Source organism: Trachemys scripta, chromosome 5, assembly GCF_013100865.1.
Source record: "Trachemys scripta elegans isolate TJP31775 chromosome 5, CAS_Tse_1.0, whole genome shotgun sequence".
NCBI classification, from domain to species: Eukaryota; Metazoa; Chordata; order Testudines; family Emydidae; genus Trachemys; species Trachemys scripta.
The window spans coordinates 18,584,745-18,609,192 of record NC_048302.1 but is presented as its reverse complement, the minus strand read 5'-3'; the positions used below and the strand labels follow the sequence as shown (position 1 = coordinate 18,609,192).

Below are 24,448 nucleotides of genomic sequence, written 5' to 3'. Positions count from 1 at the left end.
CATCATGCCAGTTGCTGAATTCTGCACTTCTGAGGGGAGCAAGAAAGGTGCAGGAAGACCCCAGGAACAGGGGAAGCGGGGGAGGGGCATTGTAATTTTTGCTGCAAGTTCATTCCTACTCATGCAGCCACATTGTGCATGAGTAACATGTCGCTCTCCAGGCATCATGCATCCTAAGTAGCTCAGTTTAAATTCCTCCAGAGAAGTCTATGGAAATTCCACGGCTCATGTAAACAATAACTTCAGCTCCATGTCTTCTGCCTTCTTTTCTGGGAGGAGTGAGGGGGAGGGGAGTGGTATGGTGTGCAAGAACACATGCATGCAGGGAGATCCATGGCTGCATGGTGAGCTGTGCTGGTAGGAGGAAGCAGGGAGGCTGGGAAGCAGTGTGGAGTGGCTGCTTACAGACCTTCACTGCAAATATCTGTAAAATTGGGAGCAGGCTCTGTGTAACTTGAAGTTTGCACCTTCTGTCTCTTCTGAGTAGCTGCTGCCCACTCCTGGCTGAGGTCAGAATGCAGCAGTAACTGCGTTGGATCTCTCATGGGATTTTTGGGAGTCCTGCTGTTCCTCTACCCCATGGTATTGCAAGTTGCCCATTAAAAGGTATGTTTGCCCCAGGGCATGCATATTATACTGATTGGAGTTGAGGTCTTTACTGTGCACTGGTGGTTACTATTCAGCCCCAAGAGCAGTAGTTTCCTCTACAAACTGAAAACTCTAATCTACCATATATTGTTTTTATTATACTCTTACAAAGTATTGTTTTGTCCTAAAGGTGTTGTACCTTCATTTACCTTCTTCTTAACTTGTAAATCATAGGGTCATAGCCCTAAATGAATTGAATCCTCTCTGTTGAGATGATTGGGTGAGTGGTCCTTGGTATAATCATGGGGACTCAGCCGACTGTTCTCAAGAAGGTATGGAATTCATTTCATGCCTTGGTTCACCAGAGCCTGGATTTGACAGTGTTTAGATCATGCTGCAAGATACACATGGCTTTTCAAGCTTAGTATTGGGGGAGACTAAGTGACACTGGGAGAGAGTTTGTGAGAAGCTGCAAAGGAGAGTTTAATGGAGCTTTTCCAGCATAGAAGGCTTTGTTGGTGCTGCTGAAGGTTCCTTTTTAAGGTGTGTGTTACAAATTTGTTTTAAAGCCAGCTCACACACTTAGGATGTAAAATATTCACAGAGTGACCAAATGTAAATGCAACTGTAAAAGCAGTGGCAGTTTAATAATAATAAACCTAGATGTTTCAGCACATTAGGCCTAAATTTTCATAAGGGGCTAGGGATGTTGGTGCCCAACTTGAAGCATCTAAAAATCTTGGGTTGTTTTTTTTTTTTGTTCCCCCCATCACTCCCCGAAAGTGTTGAACACCTACTCTGAAAATCAGGCCCTTTAGTTAGGTTCAACACCCCAACATCAAGGCACTCAAAACTTCTAGTAACTTTTGAAAATGTAGGTCATTAGTTAGTCTTCTGATTGTTAACAGAGGCTGGAAGCTATTTTTCAGCCTCAAATAAAGGCCTACCAGACTGCTACAATCACAAAATGAGGTCACTTTCTAGCAAGATACACTTGCCATCAGTGGGTGACTGTATTAATTAAAAAAAAAAAAACTTTTCAAACTAATTTCAGCAGTTTATTCTTTACACTTAATGAAAAGAAGGGGTTTTCATTTAATTTTCAGATAGCAGTCATGAGCCAAATGGGTGGTGTTTTTCTTTAAATTACATAAAGCAGGGTATGGAAACCAGTCGTGGGGCACTGTGGATTAGCTGTATTGGCTGTAAACCAGTTGCAACACTTCAGAAGTTCTGTATAAAGATGATGATGGTGTCAGATATTTTATAACCATAGATGTTAGCTAGATTTTTATCCTTTGCTCTCCCAGCCCCCAACTCTGACAAAGTTGATTTCTTCTTCTGAACAATGTAATAGAACAGCTGCTGGGTGCCCAACTGATAAACTCAGACTTCAAAACATGCAGTTTTAAAACCAAGGACATGCTGTTTGAATCAAGTGATTATCAGAAAGCCACTTCTTTCCATGTCCTTTGTGGTAGCGCTGGCAGTTTCAATACTATGAAGGAGATGATAAATATTTGGTTGATGTTTGGGGCGGAAATGAGGGAGAACCAATCCCCAGGCTTTGAATGTGTGTTGATATGTATAGCACTACTTCAGATAAGATAAGCAGTGGGTATTGTGAAACTGTTTAGCGAGGCTAAATGAGTGATGTCAGCCTCTAAGGCAATACTGTAGTGGTTCAGGAAATAGTTATAAGAATCAAAAGAAGTAAAAGCTTTGGTTTTACTGCCCCTTATGATCTCTCTTTCTGCCATGTTCTACTTCCCTTTTCTCTGTACCCTCATTCTCTCATCAAGATGCTTCTTCTCAGAATACAAGCATGCTTTGGTTTCTCCATCCAAAATCCTTCCTCCCGTCATCCTGCCCTCCCACTGAAATTACCACTCCATCTCCCTCCTATCATTTATAAACTCATTGACTGATCCATCCTTCTCCAACTTTGTCCTTGATGCTCTTCAAACTGTTTTTCACTCACTTTCTCTCCAGTCATCTGACACTGCTCTTGCTGAGGTCTCCAGTAGCCTTTTTATAGACTTCTAATCCATTCTCAGGGCACTTCTCCATTCTTATCTTCCTTGATCTCTCTGCAGCTTTTGATACTGTTGACTTTCCCCCTCATTCTTAAAATATTATTCTCTGACTTTCTTGCGTCCCTCTTTTCCTTGTTTCCTTCCTACTCGGTGACTGTTGTTCAGAATTCTGTTTAGTGAATCCTCCTCCCCTCTTTCACTTTCTTTGTGGCACCTGCAGGGCTCCATCCTACTATCTCTCTGCTGTATTTCTTTAGGTGATCTCATTGCTCACACGCCTTTGTGTTGATGCCTCTCAAATCTGTGTCTCCTCTCCTGGTCCGACTCCCTCCATTCACGCCTGCAACTCATCCTGCTTCTGATATCCCTTGCAGAAACGTACATTTAGCAGGGCCAAAACTGACCTCTTTGTCCTGTTCTCCCTATCCCTTCTCTCTGTTACTGTTGACAGTGTTATCATCCATTCAGGCCTGTAAACCTGGGTATTCTCTTCAAGTTTGTCCTCACTTTAGCCCATGCATCCAAAGCCATATCCAGATCTTGCTTCTGCTTTCTCTGTAACATTTTCGCGATGTTGCCTTTTTCTTTTTCTTTTGCAGAAATTTCTTCTCCGTTTTGACCTTCCTCACATCCACGTTACCAATTTCAGGTGCGTTCTCAAAATGCTGCTACTAAAATATTTCTGGCCTGTGGCTCTGACTATGTCGTCCCCTTTTTAGTCTTGCCATTGACTCAACTTCACCAATGATGCTAGTCTAAATTGCTTATTTGTTCATTTTCCCCACTGCACATTTTCTTTCACGACTCCACACACAAGGGGCAACTAGTCCACAAATGCATCTGTAAAGCCACTTCTCTATCCTTCTTCAGATCCTTTCTCAAGACCTACTCTGTCAGGAGGCCTGTGGTAAACTGCTAACTGATAATGGCTAGGCTGGTAGCCAGCAGGGACTATTGATATTAATATCTCCTGTTTTATTTACATTTCATTTCTTTTTAAATTGGATTTAGTGAGCTTCTGCAACTACATTGTTACCTTTGGCTACCTTCTGCAACTCCCTCCATTTCGTTACACTTCCATGTCACATCCAATCTTAATGTAAACTGTATGCTCTTTGTTGCACTAACTGCCTTGTGCTTTGTACGTTCTTTGGGGCACTAACTGCCTCATACAATGTACTATGTGTTTGGGGCCATGATCTGATTAGAGCCTCTTGGCTCTACCCTAATGCCAACAGTAGTTCTAGTAATAATCAGTGCTTAATTTGTGCCAGGGCTAAGCCTCGGCACCTCTCAACTTGGCAGTTCATAGCCCCATCACCTCTGGGCTTGCTGTGTCAGTTATGAAAGTAAAAAAACAACAACTGCGTGAGCCCTGGCACCTCTTTCATTACAAATTAAGCACTGGTAATGTTCTGTCAGAATTCTCTTGTGAGGCTATTGTCTTGAAGCAACCTCTGTTTTATTGGCGATTAGTTGGAGAGGAAGTAGTATGTATCCCTCTAGACAGATTTTGAACCAAATTGTATTTGAAGAAGTGTGCACATAATGACCAAACAGCTGTTTGGGACCAACGACCTGTGCTGCTATACATTTCTGATCCAGTTCCCTGTCAGGTCTGTGCGGTTCTGTCATCATGGGAGCCAGATAAGGCTTTGATTTGTAAACCTTGTGAATTATCAGTGCTATAGAGATTAATTTAATGGCATATATGCTGGTTTACTCTGGACCTGTGGGGGCTGAGGCATGAAGGTAACACTCATCCATTCAGAGAATACTGGATGAATTGCAATGCATGCATTCTGCCAAGTTCTCTTGGAAGATGAGATGATAAGCACAAATTGCAAAATGTAAATCTTTTCCACCCATAATTGATAGAGTATTGCTAAATATTTTGCCATCCATGTGCTTCATTTTATCAAACACTAGTCCTCAAGTGTCACATTTGAAATACTGTAATGACTATTTACAGTAGAACCTCAGAGTTACTAACACTTGGGGAATGGAGTTTGTTTGTAACTCTGAAATGTTTGTAAAAAGCAACAGAGAGTCCTGTGGCACCTTTAAGACTAACAGATGTATTGGAGCATAAGCTTTATGTATCGGATCCGACGAAGTGGGCATTCACCCACGAAAGCTTATGCTCCAATATATCTGTTAGTCTTAAAGGTGCCACAGGACTCTCTGTTGCTTTTTACAGATCCAGACTAACATGGCTACCCGTGTTATCGGCTATCCCTCTGATATCTGAAATGTTTGTAACTCTGAACAAAACGTTATGGTTGTTCTTTCAAAAGTTTACAACTGAACATTGACTTAATACTTTGAAACTTTATTATGCAGAAAAAAAATGCTACTTTCCCTTTACTTTTTTAGTAGTTTATGTTTAACACAGTACTGTACTGTATTTGCTTTCTTTCCCCCTCTCTCCTGCTGCCTGATTGTATACTTCCGGTTCCAAATGAGGTATGTGGTTGACCGGTCAATTTGTAACTCTGGTTTTCGTAACTCTGAAGTTCTACTGTAGCTAGCCATGCATAATCTTTAGATTCTCCTGCAGGTGACGTTATAATTTTACATGTCTACAAGAAGACAGTACAGGATGGTGGTGGGAGGGTGTCACATAATTTTCATATGGTGGGCCTGATGACATACCTTGCAATTTGTAGTGTTCCAGTGTGGACTCCCCCTTATTCCCCTGCTGGCATACATTGAATGTTCCTTAGAGCACAAAGATGTAGTCTTGTTTCAAACTTGTTGAGGCTACATCAATGCAGGCTAGCAGGGGAGCTAGAACCCAACACACCTGTAGTGCAGACTCCAGAGTTGTGCAGATAAGCCCAAAGATTCATGGGAATCCAGATGAAACTGTTCTGTAGGCCGCATCTGGTCAGTGGGCCATACCCTTGACACCCTGGTACAGAGTCTTTTTTTAATGGTAGTAATATAATTAAACTACTTTCAGCACATTGCCAATCACTTTTAAATTTTTCTTTGTTTGTAGGGTGGAGTTCATTTCTTTTGTTCCTGGGAGCTGAATAGGAGAAAGGGACATTTCAGGTTAACTTGATAAAGGTAAGACAACATCTATTGGTAAAGATAAAATAATATTCATTATTGTGAGTTTATAGTAAGTTTGTCAATGGAGGTGTGTGATGTGAGGTTTTTTAACTTTGTGCTTTAGCAGTAAGTTAAAGTGAAGTATGTGATAACATAATTTGTATAATGAATGGAATGTGTACTTCTACCACACGTATCAGTAAAACCCCTGGAGATAAGAAAGGAGGTGTAGATCAACATGATGAAGTGGATATCAATTTGTTATATGATTAGTAACTTCTGGCATTTTCTATACTCCATTGAATTTTAAATATTGGTTTGTTCAGCTGTGGTTCTCTTCATCAAACATTTGCACAGACTGTAAGAGCTCTTGAGTTAGAATTCCATATCCTATAAGACACTTCGTAAAAAAAACGCACAGAAACACGTACCAGTCCTTTGTCTTTTGGTGCATTAATGGATGATAGCATGTTACTTATGTTATACAAGTTCTCTAAGGACTACGTTGTGACTCTGACTGCATACCTGCCCATGGTTATTAAGGGAGAGTAACCCCCTCTCCTGCATCCCTGTTCTTTGCCACCTTGGGACTGCACAGGAGCAAACAGTTACTGTGCATTTGGTAGCCTCCCCCAGACCCTGGGAGCAGGTTGGTGGAGAGGGGCACAGAGTGGGCAGAACCTTGGCTGTCAGTTGAGCCAGTGCAGAGCTATTGTAATTTGCTGCTGGCCTACAACAGCAGCAAACTCCTACCTCTTTCCTCCCTGGGATGAATGGGAGTTGTGCCTCTGAAGGGTGTGTCTTAGCCATAGTGCCTCCCAGGGCTACTCCTGGAGTAGTACAGCCTACATAGCATCCCTGCATAGGGCTGTGCCAAAAGGCACAATGTAGCCCTAAAATATTACAATTCGTGACTGTACCTCACAATGACCACACTGATAGCAGAAGACTTTGATTTAAAAATTCTCGTAACCCCATTGTCTTTCCTTATTTCCCCTTGGTCTTGTTTGAAGACTGCTTGTAGCACACAACTGAACATCCATATTAGACTTGCATTAGCATCCCCTTGGTTGCACTGCACTATGAATACTCTGTTTTTATATTAACACTTAAATTAGCTGGTAAGATAGGAAAGCTTAGTCATACTTTTAAAAAGTTCTCTCGTATACTACATAAAACAACATGAAACACACTATTGCAAAGCAATGCAGAACTTAAAGTCAGAAAGTGTGTGTGTGTGCGTGCGCCTTTAAAGTCTTAGGCCTGTCTGCACACACACAAATTATACCACTTTAAATATACCAGTGTATTTAAAGCTGTTCAGTACTCCTAGTGTTAGTGGAGTTGTATTTGTCTAAAGTGCCTGGTAAATCTTATTCCTGTAGAAAAGGGGATTAAGCTATAATGGTATAAGGTAGCTGCATACCAGTATAATTGCATCAACAATTTACTTAGTCTGACTTAAATATAGCCCCAAATGCTCAGAGTTAAATTGCTATCTAGTAAAATGTCAATTAAGTATAGTGAATTGAGGGGGAGGAGGGAAATCCTGCTATAGCAATAACATGGTTTTTCAGTCTTTAGCATTGTAACCTACTGACTGTAAGGTCATACATTCAAATGTTAGTTTAGTGCCAGGGAGAGAGTTGTTGTGTTACCTTGATGAAAAGATACCAGTAGTAATCTGTAAATTAACTAATATTGCCCAAATCTAGTCTCATTCTGGCAGAATTCATGTTACTCTACGTGGGAATTTTGCCTGAGTCAGGATTTAATTGAGCTCATAGCATGTACTTGCTAGAGTATATGATGTGATTGTTTACTGCAGCGAAGTACTCATTTACACCAATATACTAAAATTACACATCTAAAATTCTGGTACCTAATATACTAACTGTACTGGGTACCTAGTGTACTAAATTATTTGTATGTGTCTAATGTGTGTCATACCTGTGCAGGACTCAATTACACCTTTTCATGCACAGGCCTCCATTGGGGGAATTGCGGATCTGATCTGTTCCAGATGTACAGTGGAAGTAACACATCAGAGGGTGCAGCTTACTCTCCCTTGTGCACCCAATTTGCTCTGTTGGGTGTAAAGCGGTTACTTTCTTCTTTTCCCTTTTGGAGTGTCATGCACTCCACGGGATGCAAAGGGAGAGCAGTTCTTATGCCTTAGGGATAGCACTTACACTAAGCATATCTTGGCTAATTCTTTGTCTTTTTTTTAAAGAGGTTAAATGGAGAAAAATTGAAACCGTAAACACACTTTACATAGTTAAACTTGGTTTTACGTCCACCATTTCTGTCAGCAAATTAAGAACATCTTTAGAGGAAACAATTTAATGGCTATTTTTAGAAGGAGCAAGACACTTATGGGGAAGTTAGATAATCCTTCAAATAGACCAATAAAGAATAATAGTGCCATAATAACTAAATTGCATTCCAGTACTATGGAGATACTGTGATTTCCTTTGCTAATAAAAACCAAAAAATCCAGAGTTATATGTTTTGATTTTTTTGTATTTGCTGTCTCTACAAAAAGATGCTGACTAAACAATCTTCAACTCTAGTTGTCCATTGCATTTTGAATAGGGATTGTATACATTTATTTCCTGCATTATTCATAGTATTGTTCTTTTATAATCTCTAGAGTATTGTGCTGTCAATAAAGACTCAAACTAGACAGTTATTCTTTTGTTGATTATATTTGTCTCAAATGTAAAGTAACGTAATCATTGTTGGCACTTCTTACACTACAGAACCTTGGATCGTTATTGTATCACATGGATATCCTTATATACCCTGAATTCTAAACTGGGATAAATTGGCATAACTCCACTGACTTTAATGCCCGTCAGCTGATTGAAAGAGGGGAGTTAACACAAGCATCTAAGTAGCACATTTTATCCTTTCTGGTAAGAATAATTTTTACAATGGCAGTCGCAGCAGCTGCAGGATTAGAGAAATTTCCCATAAAAGTCATTATTTAAAAAAAACAAAACAAAACCCACCATCACTCCAAAAAAGACTGCTCCTAAAAATTAAGTTAACTCATCCTTGATGTCATTAAATGATGGAGAAACACCCACAGACTTTCAATGCAAAAGCAACATTCTGCTCTGACTTAATTTAACTCCTACTTGTGATCATCCAGTGTTAACTCCCTCTTCCATGATAGTCTTTTAAATCAAAAACTCTTTGGGGCAGTGACTGTCTCTATATTCATGTCATCTGTAGCGTAGAACACATGGTTGGGGCTTAATAATAATTTATTATTCTAATTGAGTGGAAAGATGTGGCTTTGGGTGAGTGAGAGGGTACAATGAGGATTAGCGGAGTGGAGCAGAGGTCCCTTCTTCCTCTCCAAACATATGCTTTATGCTGATTATGACTCTCTGATCCTGTGGGCTAATCTGTGCTGGCTCTCATGTGAGATAGAGTATCTCCTAGACTGCTGTAACTTAATACCAGTGGCATCTGGTACCAATCAATCATATGCCAGTTGAAGATTAGTGCTGTGGAGAGGACTTTTGCCCCAAACACATCTCTTAAAATGATGTGGAGTACAGGAACTTGTTCTGCATGCAGGACATTTTTAGACAGTTAAGGGCAGGGTCTTGCTCCTTGGTACCACTCAGGTGGCGCACAAACAATCCAAATTTCAAAAGAGAAAATGATCCTGTATTTTAAAATAACTCTGTTAACGAAAGGTCTTAGTTTTAAGAAAATGGATAAAATGCCTATCAGGATGAATTATAATAGAACATGAGAATCAATATTTTCTTGTGTTAAAACAACCCAGTGAAGGAAACACAGGAACAATTGGAGAGGGAAGAATGTATTTGTTTATTGCCAGTAAAAGGATCCTATGTAACTATTCGATCTAACAGATTAACAACTATTCTACCAAACCCTTGCAAAACCCCATGGGAGTGTATACACTGCAGCTGGGAGCAAGCCTCCCACCCTGCCTAGACAGACTTGCACTAGCAGGGCTCAAGTTAGTGGGCTAAAAATAGCAGAGTGGATTTTGTGGCTCCAGCTCTCAATTCTACCTGACCCCCCGAGGGCTCGAGACCCTTGAGTTCTAGCTCAAGCTGGGATGTCCACAGTGCTATTTTTAGCACGCTAGCGTCAGCCCTGCTAGTGCAGGTCTGTTTACCTGGGATGGGTGGCCCTCTCTCTGGTAGGGTTGCCAGCTTTGGTTGGATGAATTCCTGGATGTTTCATCACATGACATTATCTTTAATTAAAGACTCCAGGACAATCCTGGAGGGTTGGCAACTATGTAGACATACCCCATGTCATTTTATAACAAGCTTCCTGTATATTTTATCACAGACCTGTTGTAATATAATCATATAAATACTAATATAATTGAGATTCTTCGGAGACTCCTGGTGTATATGGGGTGGAAAAAAGAGAAAAGAAATCGGTTACACATAAATTTAGTATGAATCACCCTTCAGATGAGTAGTGAAGAGCAACACCAGTACTTGGCTACCTGTAAGATCCAAAAAGAAAACAGTTGAATACTCCTGGGTTTAATCAGTCATAGTTATTTGTTTCACATAAGTTCATTCATTGTCACAAGAGCATGAAATCCAAACTTCAATTATTGTGCCCTTGGCAGCAGTGATAAATACTATAAAAACCCAATTTTGTTAATAGACTTTCTTTCATTGTTGGAATAAGTGTTAGTTGTTATTTTTAGTGCAACTTGAAATACTTACCTATTGTGTGTATATGTAAGACAGTATTTTGGCATTTAAAAAGAAAACCGTGTATACATAAAAAAAAAAAAGAAGTAATTTATTTCCACCTGTCTTGGACATGAATAACTTTGGAAGTGCATATGACATATCATCTATATGGATAGTAAATTAAATTCAGACTAGCAATACTATAGTACTGAGTACCAAAATGAAGTAAAAGCCATTCACCTCAAATGAAGTTTTGTATTACAGTGTATGTAAGAAATGGTACAATCTGGGGGGAGGGGTTTGGAAGGAGACTTTAGCTGGAGATGGAGTAGCCGCAAATTAAGTCAGCTCAATTTATCAAATGACTACTGTAATAAAATTTAATATCTCTCTCTGAAAAGGGCAGATTTTCATCAATATTTTTGTTTGCTACTTGTGGGCAAGTTAATTTTTTTTAATGCTTCCACCCAGAGGCCAAATTCAAGTGGACTTAAATACTGTAACTTTGTATAGAACACCATGTGCAGATCTGGCTCCTAAACACAGTAGTGACAATCAGTGTGTGTGGGGGGGGAGAGGGAAATTGAGGAGGAGAGGATGGAGGAAGATAGTGAACTATCAGGAAAATGCTGGAAAAATGCGAGTTAGCTACTGAAAAGCATATGTGGAAGGTCTTGAACAAGAGAGAGAAGAGAAATAAGACTTTAGTTGTCTGAGACTATATTTACTGAACTCTGGCATGTTGATATTATAATACTGTCTTTCTCAAGTATTCTTTTATATTGGGATACCTTGTCACTGGCATTCACTGGAACTTACGGTACCTCAAAATATAACTGCCTTACCCACAAATGCCTGATGTGCCACATCAAGATGCCACAACATAAGCATTGTGACGGTGTGATGATTTTTCTTCTTGAAGGACATAATTTAGAATTAGATTAATTGAAATCAGTGGGACTGAAGCACATGCTTTTAAAGTTAAGTGCATGCTGTCCTGAATAGGTATCTACCTAAGCACATGCGTAAGTGCTTTCTTGAACTGGGACCTTTAAATACTGGCAACCCTAAAGCATTGTGGTATCCAAGATAAACAAAATTCTTGTGTGTGTGTTGTTGCTTAGGTGTAACCATGTATTATGAATGGAATATTTTAATTTATGAAATTAAGACATGGCCTGTGCTTCAAGATTTTACATTCTGATTATTACTGGTTCGTGCTTCTTTCATGTAATTATTTAAATAATATGTAGTCTGTTGCAGTGATGAATAAATAAAGGAATCTCAGGAGACTGAAAAATGGGAATACTTGTTTACAGAATTATGAGACACAAGTCAAGGACTAAGCCTTCCTTAGAGATCATATTGTTGGATTGAGAAAAATCAAAGTCTCAGGTACATGAGCCAACCCATGGTTGACATTTCGGATTTTTATTTCATCTGGAGACTCACTATGGTATTTTGTTACGTTTTAAACCCACACGTGCTAATTAGAATGAGCTAATTTTATAATTATTCCCAGCAGACATATAAGTAATTTAGTCTCAAACATGTTTAGTTTGTGGAGACACAATTATTCAAATAAGTGTTGAGAAACAACAAGTAGTTTGTGCAACAGGGGCTTAATGCCTATGTGAAACACAGATGTTTGAAAATGTGGCTACATCTGTTTAAAAGTCATTCAAAGTGTTCTGAGTAATTTAATCTCTCTGTATCTTTCTTTGTGGCCATGGTTCTCTTTAAAATTAAAGGTAAGCAATTATATGTTTGTGTATATATTTCTGTTGACTTTAGTTTAAATTCCAGGAACAAATTAATTATTCAAAAGTAATGACTCAAGAACAAAGTCATGTCCCTTTTAGGATACTAGTTACCGTTATGATGGTGGTCAAGGAGGCTAATCCTAATATAAGGTTGAAATGTATTTATTTATTTTATTTTTAATTTTAAAATTGGTTGGCGTTTATTTCTAAAAGAGGGGGAGGGGGGACAAATCGTTTGGTTCTTCCTGATGTAAAATATCTGAAACATTTGTGAGTGTGATTAGGAGACTGTTGGCAGAGTTCAAAAGAAATATGGTCAACACATTCTGTGTACACACAGATGGATTTAAAAAAATCCAGAATGGGTTATCGTACCAACCTAGGAAGGACTCTTGAGAATGATCAGGCTTGCATTGTAATGAATGAATTCATTATAAAATAGCCAGGGTGCAGCATGACTACTACCGATGTTCTTTAAGTCATTTTGGCATAAGTTCAGAAGGAATTTATTTTTGATAGTGACAAAAATTAAATGACCGGTAACTTCTTAGCTTTTATAAAATGCACCTGAAGTTTATTGCTATTTTGGGAAAATAATAGTAACCATGCAACTGCTAGTGTCTAATAGCACTCAAAATATTGTGCATTCTGAGAGGTTTAAGCATTTATTGAACAGTTAATATTTACTTAATACAGTAGATTAGATTTTTTTTTTAATATGGAAAAGGCTAACTGAGTTTATAGTGGATGTAATTGGCATTCAAAAGTAAGTTTTAGCATACCTTGTTTCTTAAATATTTCAAAGGTGTTTGTTAAATAGAGTTGTATTTACCTTATTACAAACATAACTCTTTTTTCTCTTGTGACAGGCATCAGCTTGCAAAAATGGGATCCTCACACAGTTTATTTTGTGTAACTAACTGTGCAGACTCTGATTTAAAACTACATATTTGTTCTTCTTTTCAGTGCAGTCTTTGCTTTTATTTTCTGAAGCACAAAATCCAGGTGCTATAAGAATGTTTTATTAGTTAGATGATAATATTTGTGTCAGAATCGTGTTAAGCTACTAGTCTTTACTGATCTTTTTTGCTTTTTCCTCTTCTAAAATTAGACTTGAAATGCTGGCTATGTTACTATCACAGATTAAAATTACAATGATTATTACTGGGATTTTCAAAGGGGCCTAAAGGAGCTGGGTATCTACCTCCCATTGAAAGTTAATGGAATTGGACACTTTGACACTGGTTAGGCCCCTTTGAAAAGTTTGGCCTAGACTCGTAAAACAAATCAACAAAATTGGCCTGTAGTTATACAGCATGAATCTTAAAAAACATGTAGCAAGTGGTTGTGGGTGATATTTTCAGGCTGTTTCTTGCCCGTAATATGACAAGAAATTTTCTTAAAATCTCTAGTATAGAAGTGGGTATGAGCATTGCAGAATGTCAGTTATTGGAATGGAAAATTGGAGTCTAAATTAGGATTATAAATTTGAATCTTTGTACTTTCCTAGGCAAACTCCCATTGGTTTATGTAGAAAGAAAATACAAATTCTCAGGTCCTAAGTAATAACTGGTTATATTCAGGCTTTTTAGTGAGTTCTCTAGCCAACTTTATTAAGATTATCTGATCACAGATGTCATAAAACATACCACTGTTACAGCTTAATTGAAAAGCACAGCTTTAGCTAGTGTAAATTTAGGGGCTTGAGGAGAAGCCCCCTTTTGAGGACTTCAGTGGGACTTATTTGGTGCATAGGCCTTTGTACACTGACCCTCTGCACAGGTGCATTCCATAAAGATGCCTGGTTGTCAGGTCACTATCCCAATCTCCTTGTTAGGGTGTCTAGTAGAGCTGCTTCTAACTTGAGTAAAGTAGAATTTGTTACTCACTTTCTACTTTAATTGATATCTGCGCATATGTAAACTTTTATAAGATTTTTTTTAATTGATTGCTGTATTAACTGGTCCCCCAAAACCTGAAGACTTCATGGAGGAGAGGGTGATGTTCACTATGTGGTTAATCCAGAGCCCATTGATGTCAATGGAAAGACACCTAATGACTGAAGCGGGCTTTAGAACATACCCTGTAACAAACAGAGAAATTTTATATTGGTACAGATTAGTTTGTGAAGACAAACTGTAGTGATGTGTGCTGTTGTTTTTCTTGCTGTGGTGAGTGATTGTGGTGTGGTGTGTGTATTTATTGCAATCTCAGTTACTAAAAGGTTCTGCCTTTAATTTCTGCGGCAACGTGTACAAAATTATATATACCTACTGAGTCAGTTTTCTGACTTTAGATAAGCTCCATTGGTTAGACAGGGTTAACATTTAGGATTGCCAATTTTGCTTGGACATATTCCTGGAGGTTTCATCACATGACATAATCTTTAATTAAAGATCAGTTTTTAATTCTTGGAGACTCCAGGCCAATCCTGGAAGGTTGGCAACCCTATTAACACTAAGTTGTTTTTTTTAATTAGACATCAAATTGTTTGAGTTTCTTTGTGTTCAGCATTTCACAGAAAATGTAGTTGTAAAGTTTTAACCACTTTTCAAGTTCTTGTTTTCTTTCTTTGCATTTTTTAAAGTTTGGCGTTAGTACTTTATTTTCTTTACTTTTATTTTAGACATACTTCACTGGAGCATGGATTTTGCAATCTTATCTCAATATCAAGTTTTATGCCGCTAAGAAATATTACTGTTTTGTAATAAGCAGTTAAGCTCAGAAGTTGGGCTTGAATATTGGGAGCACTGAGTTAGATAAATAGGAACAAATGTTTAATCTTTATCCAGTGTTGAGTTTTTGTTATGGAAAGCAGATGTAATATATATTTCTTATCATTTGGATTTTAGTGGCATTTCAACTGTAACTAGCATTTAAATAATTACAGATTTGTTGTAATCATTCCCAAACAAATAACAAATCTAATAGCAATAATCTATTACAGCACCCATAAACAGAAGCCATCATGTCACTTTGAAGTTGCTGAATAAAATTGCAAATTTCAAAATAAATAAAAAATGTTACAGATTTAAAAAACAAATCAAACAATTATTAAAAAATATGGAAAGATGCACATAAAATTTTGAATATCCTTACTTTCCGTACATTCTCTAACACAAAGCTAGAAATGTGAAAATTAGCATTAGACAATACATAAATTTTTGACTTCAGGCTATAACAATACACATAATACTTCATTTTTCAATTTATAGAAAGGTCAATAATACTGGCTTTCTGCTTGAAAACATTAGCATGTCATAGTATCTGTTACTGTCTTTTATGAGACTACTAACATTTTAATGATGTAGGCAGTACACAGAGAAATACAGCTTTGTATTTAATAATTACATGTAAGTAAGATCTCTCCCTACAAACACAACTTCATCAGGTTTTTTTCTGACTGAAATTTTTTTGACCAACTCCAATAACTAGATAAACACAAATTAACAGGCAGTGTAAAATGCATTGCACTGAAGTACTTGAAAATTGTCTGTTTTCAGTATTGTATTGGGAGCACTTGTTCATTCTAGTTCCAGGGCTGTTGCCAGTTTTAGCAATATTCCCCATTTTAAGTACAGCAAGAAATGTCTCTGGAAACAAATATCTTTAAAACATGCAACAGGCTGCGACTAGTGATCTTGGGCATTTGCTACACATTTTGGAAGTCTGCTTTACAGAGATGGGGCTTGATAATCCCCATCTGGGCTTATCATAATGTACTTTCATTGACTTAACTGAAATTACTCCTGATTTTCCCCACCAGTGTGAGGGGAGATTCAGGCTGTTGGTGTTTAGGAGACTGAGAGTTATGTATGGCAGCTGTACTGATATATGCTGGCTAGTATATTACAATTGGAACTTCTGAAGGTGTAGGCACTGAAATTACATGACCCAACTGATCTTAAAAGCCTGTGTGGCATACTATAATAGAACTCTTAAAGAAGGTCTTAACTATGTATCAATTTTTTTTATCCAGTCAACAAAATAGGTTCCATTCAAGCGTTTCCAATATTAGACATATTCCTTGAGCTGAAAATGTTATGGTCTCTTCCAACATAATCAACTAGTTTAAAACATTATTTTTTAACTCACGAGGTTAACACAACATCAAACTATGATACACTCCAGGCCGGTACAATTTAGACAAAACATTTACTTAATTAAACATTTCTGAGGGAAAAAACAAACACAATATAGTATACCATTAGAGTTCTTGAAAAATTACAAAGGGTTTTTTGTTGTTTTTGAGAGTCATTGCTCTTAAATATTGTTTCATAAGTCTTGAGTAAAGGAGTACTTCCCTTGATGGGTGATGTAGCTGGGAAAATAAAATTAGAAGATATCCCTATCTACTAAAGAAGAGGAGGAGAACAATACATATTTTAGCAAGTGTGAGACCAGGTGGGGAAATCTCAGGTTCATAAACAACCATTTTTCCCCTTTTTCATTTCATGTGGTTGTCAGGTTTTGGCATTTGGGTCCCTGCAGCACATAACATGATTCAGTTTCTTGGGGATGCAAAACATTTTCACAATTGTAAACAGTGCTCAGAGTTGTGTTCAAGGTTCCTAGACAAAGGGTTGCAGCACTCAGGGATACCCTCTGATTGGGAGGAATGATGGATTATAAACAGGATAAAGTCCAGTATTACAACAGTTCCTAGACAATCCTAAGGTGCTTTTGAGCTCTGGCCTGGATACCACCATGTCCTTAATGAAACAATATTTTTATTCTTTAAGAAATTAGAGCTGGCAAATATGGAGATTTGGAAAATTGTTCCAAAAACACCATGGATTTTGAAATGATAAGCATTTAAAATCCACATATAAACTGCTTATAAGGTTTTAAAGAGTCTCTTATGAGGTCCACTAAGCTGCCAAAATTACACTTGGAAACCTTGTTTAAAATGATAGTGATCTACACCACCTTTGAGTGCATTGCACAAAGCAGGATGAACATTCATTATCGGGACTCATCAAATGTTCCAGTGTTCAATCAGATTAAACTGAGCACAGTAGATTACAAGGTGACATAAGAAAGTTGGCATGAATATGCCAGCTGTATAACAGCATATAGGAAAGGTAAATGGATCTTCAGATAAGGTTAAGGGTCTGATCACTGCATTCAATTGTATGACGTCAGTGGGTTTTGAATCAAGGCTTAAAGGCTTGATCTGTGGCATCCTTAATTCTCATTGAGTTTAGTGAATCTTCACAAAATTGACTGTTACATTGTTTCACTATCTGAACCTGTTTAAATTGAGAGACTTAATCGACAGAATGTCTTAGTCACTGAACACTCAGTTTTATGATGCTGGCCAAGATCTGTAAGATACTAAACATCTTCAGCACTACAGAAGGTGAATCAGGCCCTGATTTCTGAGGGCTGCTGGGAATTCCAATGGATGCATGATGCATTAATATTTCACATCAGGAAATCCTGGCGACAAAGGGTTAAAAGTTTTCTCCTCTGCTTTCATTTAATCTATTTCTCACTTTTAAATTGTATTTCTTCTATGTTTTACTCACCACTTGTGGGGTGTTGTGGTAGATGTGGTGTTGGTGAAGCTTGTTCAAAAGTAACTATGTTCCAGAATAGAATATTAAAAATAAGTGGATTTAAAGAAAAGATGTGAGTTCATGGGAAGTAGATTTGACAAAGGTTCATTTAGGAAAGGAAGAGATGAAGTGATGTTGGGTGAAAATAGTTTTCTTTCTCTAGCACACTTTTCATGGTCAGGATTAGTTGGGGGTGAAGAAAAGGCAGTGTTTAGATGCCTCAGTTTTATAAGCTGCAATCCAAAGTATCTACATAAATAAATATACACCTCTACCCCGATATAACGCTGTTCTCGGGAGCCAAAAAATCTTACTGTATTATAGGTGAAACTGCATTACATCGAACTTGCTTTGATCCCCCCGAGTGCGCAGCCCCCCCGCCCCCCCCCCCCCCCGAGCACTGCTTTACCACGTTGTATGCGAATTCGTGTTATATTGGGTCGCATTATATCTGGGTAGAGGTGTATTTTTTTTAAAATAATTTTGCTTGTCCCAGGTCATACTGTGTTAGTCTCAAGAATTCCAAAGTGTTTCTTGTTCAGGGTCTGAAACAGCAGCTCTTAATCAAGCAGCACTCTCACTGTCATTATACAAGCTTGCTGGTATATTGGTACAGCATATGATGTTAATGGGGTGTGTTGCTCAAGTAAGGACTAGCATGTCAGACTCTCAAATCATTAAATGTTGAGCAAAGATTTTGGTTTGTCTACCTCTGGACCCTTTTATTCTTGTAGCTGTCACTAGTGGAGGCTTTCACAAAATAGTCCTTCAGTGCACCACTGATCATCGTCCATAAACATGAGTCTGATTACATAAGAGGTATGTGAAGAATCTGTTTATGATGTGATCACAAATCGGCTCTCTTAGTGCATAGGCTAGCTTGTCTGATGGAAAAAAATAAACATTACATCAGCTAACAAAACTATCGCTGACTGTATAGAAGAAGATGAAGGATGTAAAGTCACTTTAGTGTTTCAATTTGTTTAGGAAAGCTTGTATCACCCAGCTGTAGAACATCACACAAAACTTCTGCAATGTACCAAAGTTCTTGTAGGAAAAGAACATAGAAATAGAGAAAGACATCTTAATTTCATCAGTTGCTTTCTCTTGTGCTAGCTTGATGGAGAGGAGAGAGAGCCACCCGTGAGAATTAAACTTTCTTTAGTAAAATAACTAAAAAGTAAAACTGTAAAATTATTAAACTGTTGTTTAAATGATGGTTTCCTGCTTGCTAATCTGATTAAAATTGGTGATTTAAGTCAATTTATTTAAATCAATTCACCCTGGGTATACCCATCAGCAGCCTTTGATACTGTTGACCATGGTCAGGGAACTCTTGGGTCTGTTCTTTCCCTGTGGAGTGTTCCCAAAGGGCCACATGAGGACTAGTACATTGGCCCGAGGGCCGCATTACTAAAACCTTTTCATATAACGATACAAAAGTATAGTCAAAATGAAAAAAATGAAGAGTAATATAATAAAAATGAAAGAGTAATATAGTATGCTATTAAAAGTCAGTGTATTAGCTTTTTTAAAACTGTAATGCGAAGAGGGGTTTTAATAAAATATAAACACCTGTAACTATTCCTTATGTGGTCAGTAACACTGATGATGATCTATACCAGCGGTAGGCAACCTATGGCATGTGTGCCGAATGCGGCACGCGAGCTGGTTTTCAGTGGTACTCACACTGCCCGGGTCCTGGCCACCGGTGCGGGGGGGCTCTGCATTTTAATTTAATTTTAAATGAAGCTTCTTAAACATTTAAAAACCCTTATTTACTTTACATACAACAGTAGTTTCGTTATATATTATAGACTTCTAGAAAGAGATCTTCTAAAAATGTATTACTGGCACGCGAAACCTTAAATTAGAGTGAATAAATGAAGACTCAGCACACGACTTCTGAAAGGTTGCCGACCCCTGATCTACACTAACAGTCTATTAACATAGCTGTAATGGCAGGAACTTTTTAAAGTAACTATTCATACAAATTAGGTTGCCACTTGTAACAAACATTCTTCCCAACTACTCACAGCATGCCTTGCTCCGTCTCTAAGGCAGCAGCTCAGTGCAAGGTGGAGTAGAGCATGCTGGGAGTTGCAGGTCTCTACCGAGCGAATTTACTTAGCAGCCAGCACCTGTGTTGAAGCGTCCGCATTCCCGAGGAGGGTCGGGGATTTCTTTCCCAGCCAGGCATTGTTGAGGGTGAGAGGTGCGGGGAACAGGCTTTGCCTTTCCCTCCCTCCCAATGTTAAAGGAAAAGGGCTTTTCCCAGTGACTGGCTGCTGCTGCTTTCCCGGCTCCCTTCTCCCCCAGCGTTTCACACTGCGCATGGGATCAGTGGGGATGGATTTCAATGGTGGGTGTGTTTGGCCCTCCCTTGAGGAAGGGGAGATTTGAAGAGTGGCGAAGGGGCTGGCCAAGGGTTGGTGTGAGTCGGGGTATAGCTGGAGGGGAGGATTGGGGCTGCAGGAAGAGCAGGCTCAATGGCTTGGTTGGGAGCGAGGAGCTGCAAGCCTGTTTGTCAAGCTTGGGCAGTTTGAATAGGGTAAACTTCAGAGAACTGTGGAAACAGCTCATTGAAATGCACACAGCAGACATCCCCACCACTAGAGCGAGAGTGACTGTAAACACTGCCTTAAACAGCAGCTCCGAGAACCTGCCTGCCTGCCAGTCCTCCTCCCCAGAGCATGTGTGTGGGAGCTGGCAGCAGCAGGGCCAGAGGTGGGTTATGTTTTGCTGATTCAGCTAACGTCTTCCCTGCCCTGCCTCTTCCCATCCCGTCCCCACCCCCATTCCAACCCTTTCCCCAAAGTCCCCGTCCCAACTCTGCCCCCTCTCTGCCCCTATTCCAACCCCTTCCTCAAAGTCCCCATCCCAACTCCGCCCCCTCTCTGCCCCTATTCCAGCCCCTTTCCCAAATCCCCACCCCGGCCCCGCCTCTTCTCCGCCTCCTCCCCTGAGCGCGCCGCGTCCCTGCTCCTCCCCCCTCCCTCCTAGAAAGTCCTAAGCGCTGCCAAACAGCTGTTTGGCGGCAGGAAGCACTGGGAGGTAGGCGGAGGAGCGGGGACATGGTGCACTGGTAGGGGACAGGGGGCAAGGGGAGCTTGGCTGCTGGTGGAGTCGGCGCCTATGGCGGGCCGCAGGAAACAACTCCGTGGGCTGCATGTGGCCCGCGGGCAGCATTTTTGAGACCCCTGATCTAGTCTGACCTCCTGTATTAACACAAGCCACAGATTTAACCCAAATATTCCTGCATTTTGCCCAACAATTTATTGAACTATAGCATAACTCTTAGACATCTGGTCATGATGTAAAGACTCAAATGATGGTGAATTTATCCCATCCCTTGGTAAATTGTTCCTGTGGTTAACTTATCCCCAGCCTCACTTCCTCCTTATCACAGTCCTCCTTTCAGTTCCAGTCACACTCCCCAAGGCTTCATTTCTCACTTTTCTTAGAGGCCTTTGACTCCCCCGCCATTTAAGGAAGTGTCACTAGGAATGATTATGTCATTGCTGGGGTGTGAATTTTCCAGTTTCACTTCTTATTTGTTGCAACCGCTGGGGACATCACAGGAAGCATAAACAGATCATCCTTATGGGAGGCTTTTAAGGGAGTTGGGCTCATGTATGAAGGATGGAGGCAGGGGGTGTCCTAAGATCCTGGAAGGACCTTTGTGAATAGCTAAAGCAGAAGCTCACAGAGCCGAGCTTCAACTATTTTATCATGACCGGGAGTGAAATCAGCACGTCCAAGTAAAACCAACAGCTTCTTTCTTTTCCAATTGTACAAGAAAGAAATACTGTAAAGACTGTTTGAAATACATGCTTATAGGAAAGAACATTTGAGAAAACTGAGAATGTGTAAAAAGAACAGGAGTACTTGTGGCACCTTAGAGACTAACAAATTTATTTGAGCATAAGCTTTCGTGGGCTTCAGCCCACTTCTTTGGATGTATAGAATGGAACATATATTGAGGAGATATATGTACACATACAGAGAGCATGAAAAGGTGGGAGTTGTCTTACCAACTCTGAGAGACCAATTAAGTGAGAGGGAAAAAAAAAACTTTTGAAGTGATAATCAAGATAGCCCAGTACAGACAGTTTGATAAGAAGTGTGAGAATACTTACAAGGGGAGATAGATTCAATGTTTGTAATGGCGCAGCCATTCCCAGTCTCTATTCAAGCCTAAGTTGATTGTATCTAGTTTGCATATCAATGTGTAGTTATTGTATGTTTCTTGAGTGGCTCTGTGCTGCTGAACAGCTCACTCCTACACTATCTATTCTCCATTGCCGTTTTTGTGAATTTTACCTGCAAAGAGTGTGCAAAGTGGGCAGTAAAACAGTACCAAATCAAAATGCATACAAGGGGCCAGGCAATGGCAAACTAAGCCCAAAATGTTGTGCTTCCCTGCTCAGGCCTTGGCTACACTGGCGCTGTACAGCGCTACAACTTGCTGCGCTCGGGGGTGTGAAAACGCACCCCCCCCTCGTGTGCAGCGAGTGCAGCGCTGTAAAGCGCCAGTGTAATCAGCGCCTGCAGCGCTGCACGCTCGCTCGCAGCGCTGCAAGCTACTCCCCTCGGAGAGGTGGAGTACTTACAGCGCTGCGAGAGAGCTCTCGCAGCCCTGGTGGCGCGACTACACTCGCATTTCACAATCCCCAAGTGTAGCCAAGGCCTCAGCTATGCCCTACAGCATAGCTGGGGAATACCAATATGGTTACCATTGTCTAAAGTTGGATCAGGAAGTAAAATATTCATGTGCTGTGTTTGTAGGTAGCCAATACAAAGAATACCATCTACTAGTATATCTGAATATGTGCTGTTATTGTTATCCTTCTAAGTTTAGTGAAATTGTTGTTACATGGCAAAAGACTTCCTGACTGCTACATTTTACTTGGTTTCAAAGGGACGTTTTTTTTACTAACTTAATATTTTATTGCAGATAACCAGAATACTTTAGTCACTTCAGCAATTGCCATGAAAAATGTGCCTTGTGCTACAAGTGTAAATTAATGGGGATATCTGTGAAAACCCAAGTTTGATCCTGGCTACAAGAACAAATTAGGAAATTGGACAAATTTGGCATTTTCTATGTGTAGACAAAGACTATATAGCAGTCAGAAGCGTCATAACAAAAAGACAGCAATGGGCAAGTGTAAGCTGGGTGCCCACCAATTCCAGCTGAAAGCTCAGTGTAGAGTCAGAAGAGGACCCCACGAAGAGAGACATTTTATTAACGAAGACTCCTCCACCGGTTTGACTGATCTTAAGGTTCTTTTTGCTGGCATAGCTTTCTCCCCTGCCTTGGTTTCTCCTAGAACTTCTTGCTTGGTCCTATCTGTCCCAGACCCTATCTCCTTCTGCCAGAAGGCTACTCACATTTCCTTTATACTAAAGAGGAACTCTGATAAGCCACATCAGCATGTCTGAGTCAACAGTAATTAATCTTCAATTGCTTAGACATTTAGGGCTTTGTAAGTTAAAACCAACATTTTAAACTCCACCTGAAAAACAGTAGTTAGTTAGTGAACCTCATGGAGCATAGGTAACAGATGCTGCTAGGGTGACCAGATGTCCCGATTTTATAGGGACAGTCCTGATTTTTGGGTCTTTTTCTTATATGGGCTCCTATTACCCCCCACCCCATCCCGATTTTTCACACTTGCTGTCTGGTCACCCTAGCTGCTACTGAGAGGACACCACTTATCAAGTAGGCTGCTGTGTTCTGCAGCACCTTAAGTTTCTGTATGTGTTTCTGGTGTACACTTATGTAGAGTTCATTACAGTAATCCAGTCTCCTTAACTGAGCAATTCAAACCTTAAAGGGTAGGGGTCTGTTCAGAGAAAGATGAGATTAGAGCCGGTTTTTCTGAAAATGTTGCCCATCCTCCGTTATAACAGAGGCCCTACAGATTCTTAACCAACTCTACCAGACATCTCAAAAATATGTGCACAATATGATCAGAGTTCTTTACATAGCTGTTCAATTCTTCAGGACCAGAATTGGATTTTCCCAGCACAGGCTGCAAGAAAATGACTTTGGGAGGTGGGGTGAAGTGCAGACATAAAGTCTAGGTAAGGATTGTTTTCCCCCACACTCTTCAACAAAACTATGAAACACACTTGCATGTACTCCTACTGCTCCTCGCCTGGCTTTTGTGCCTGTAGCTGTTGGAATGCTGAAGAGTAGCAGCTGGAAAAATGTAAGATTTTTCTGCTTGCTTTGTCTCTGAACATATGGCCTCATGGCCAGTGGTTGCTGCTGCTGTTCTTGTTTGCCTCATAGAGAACTTTCCCAGCCTAGAGCAAGCGTTACATTGTGCCATGATGTTAGTGTTCCAAAACTGAAGAAACCCGAGAAGGGGAGACAGCCTTCCTGAAAGAAACAGATGGTTACTGTTTTAAATGCAGGCAAGCCCCCCCGCCCCCCGGTTCTACCTAATATGTAGTGCTGTGAGAGGAGGGGGATTTTTTGGGTGTTCGAGGGGGAGAGAGGTAGAAAGGGGGAGGTGAGGGATGAAAAAGAGAAAAGTTATTGGAGCTTTTTCATATCCTACTTAATCACAGTCATATGTCAGGCTTTTTCAAGCAAGAAAGGAGGGAGTGATGGCTGTTGAAATTTGTTGCCTGCTGGAATTCTACTAGTGAGCTGTGCTGTGGGGTAAGTTCTGTGGCTTGGTTGCTGCCTTAATGAATAGAGCCTTTCCACAGCTGCCAAG

At 39.8% G+C, this 24,448-nt stretch overlaps 1 protein-coding gene across 3 annotated transcripts in view; it reads left to right on the top strand.

Annotated features, from left to right (window-relative positions):
- Positions 1–516: 516 nt before the first annotated feature.
- BMPR1B (bone morphogenetic protein receptor type 1B) overlaps positions 517–24,448 on the top strand; it is a 276,624-nt gene continuing 252,692 nt past the window's right edge. For all 3 annotated transcript variants that reach the window (XM_034772218.1, XM_034772219.1, XM_034772217.1), the window contains exons 1-2: positions 517–606; positions 5,629–5,699. The gene's annotated coding sequence lies outside the window, so the exon portion shown is untranslated. The remainder of the gene's footprint in view (positions 607–5,628; positions 5,700–24,448) is intronic.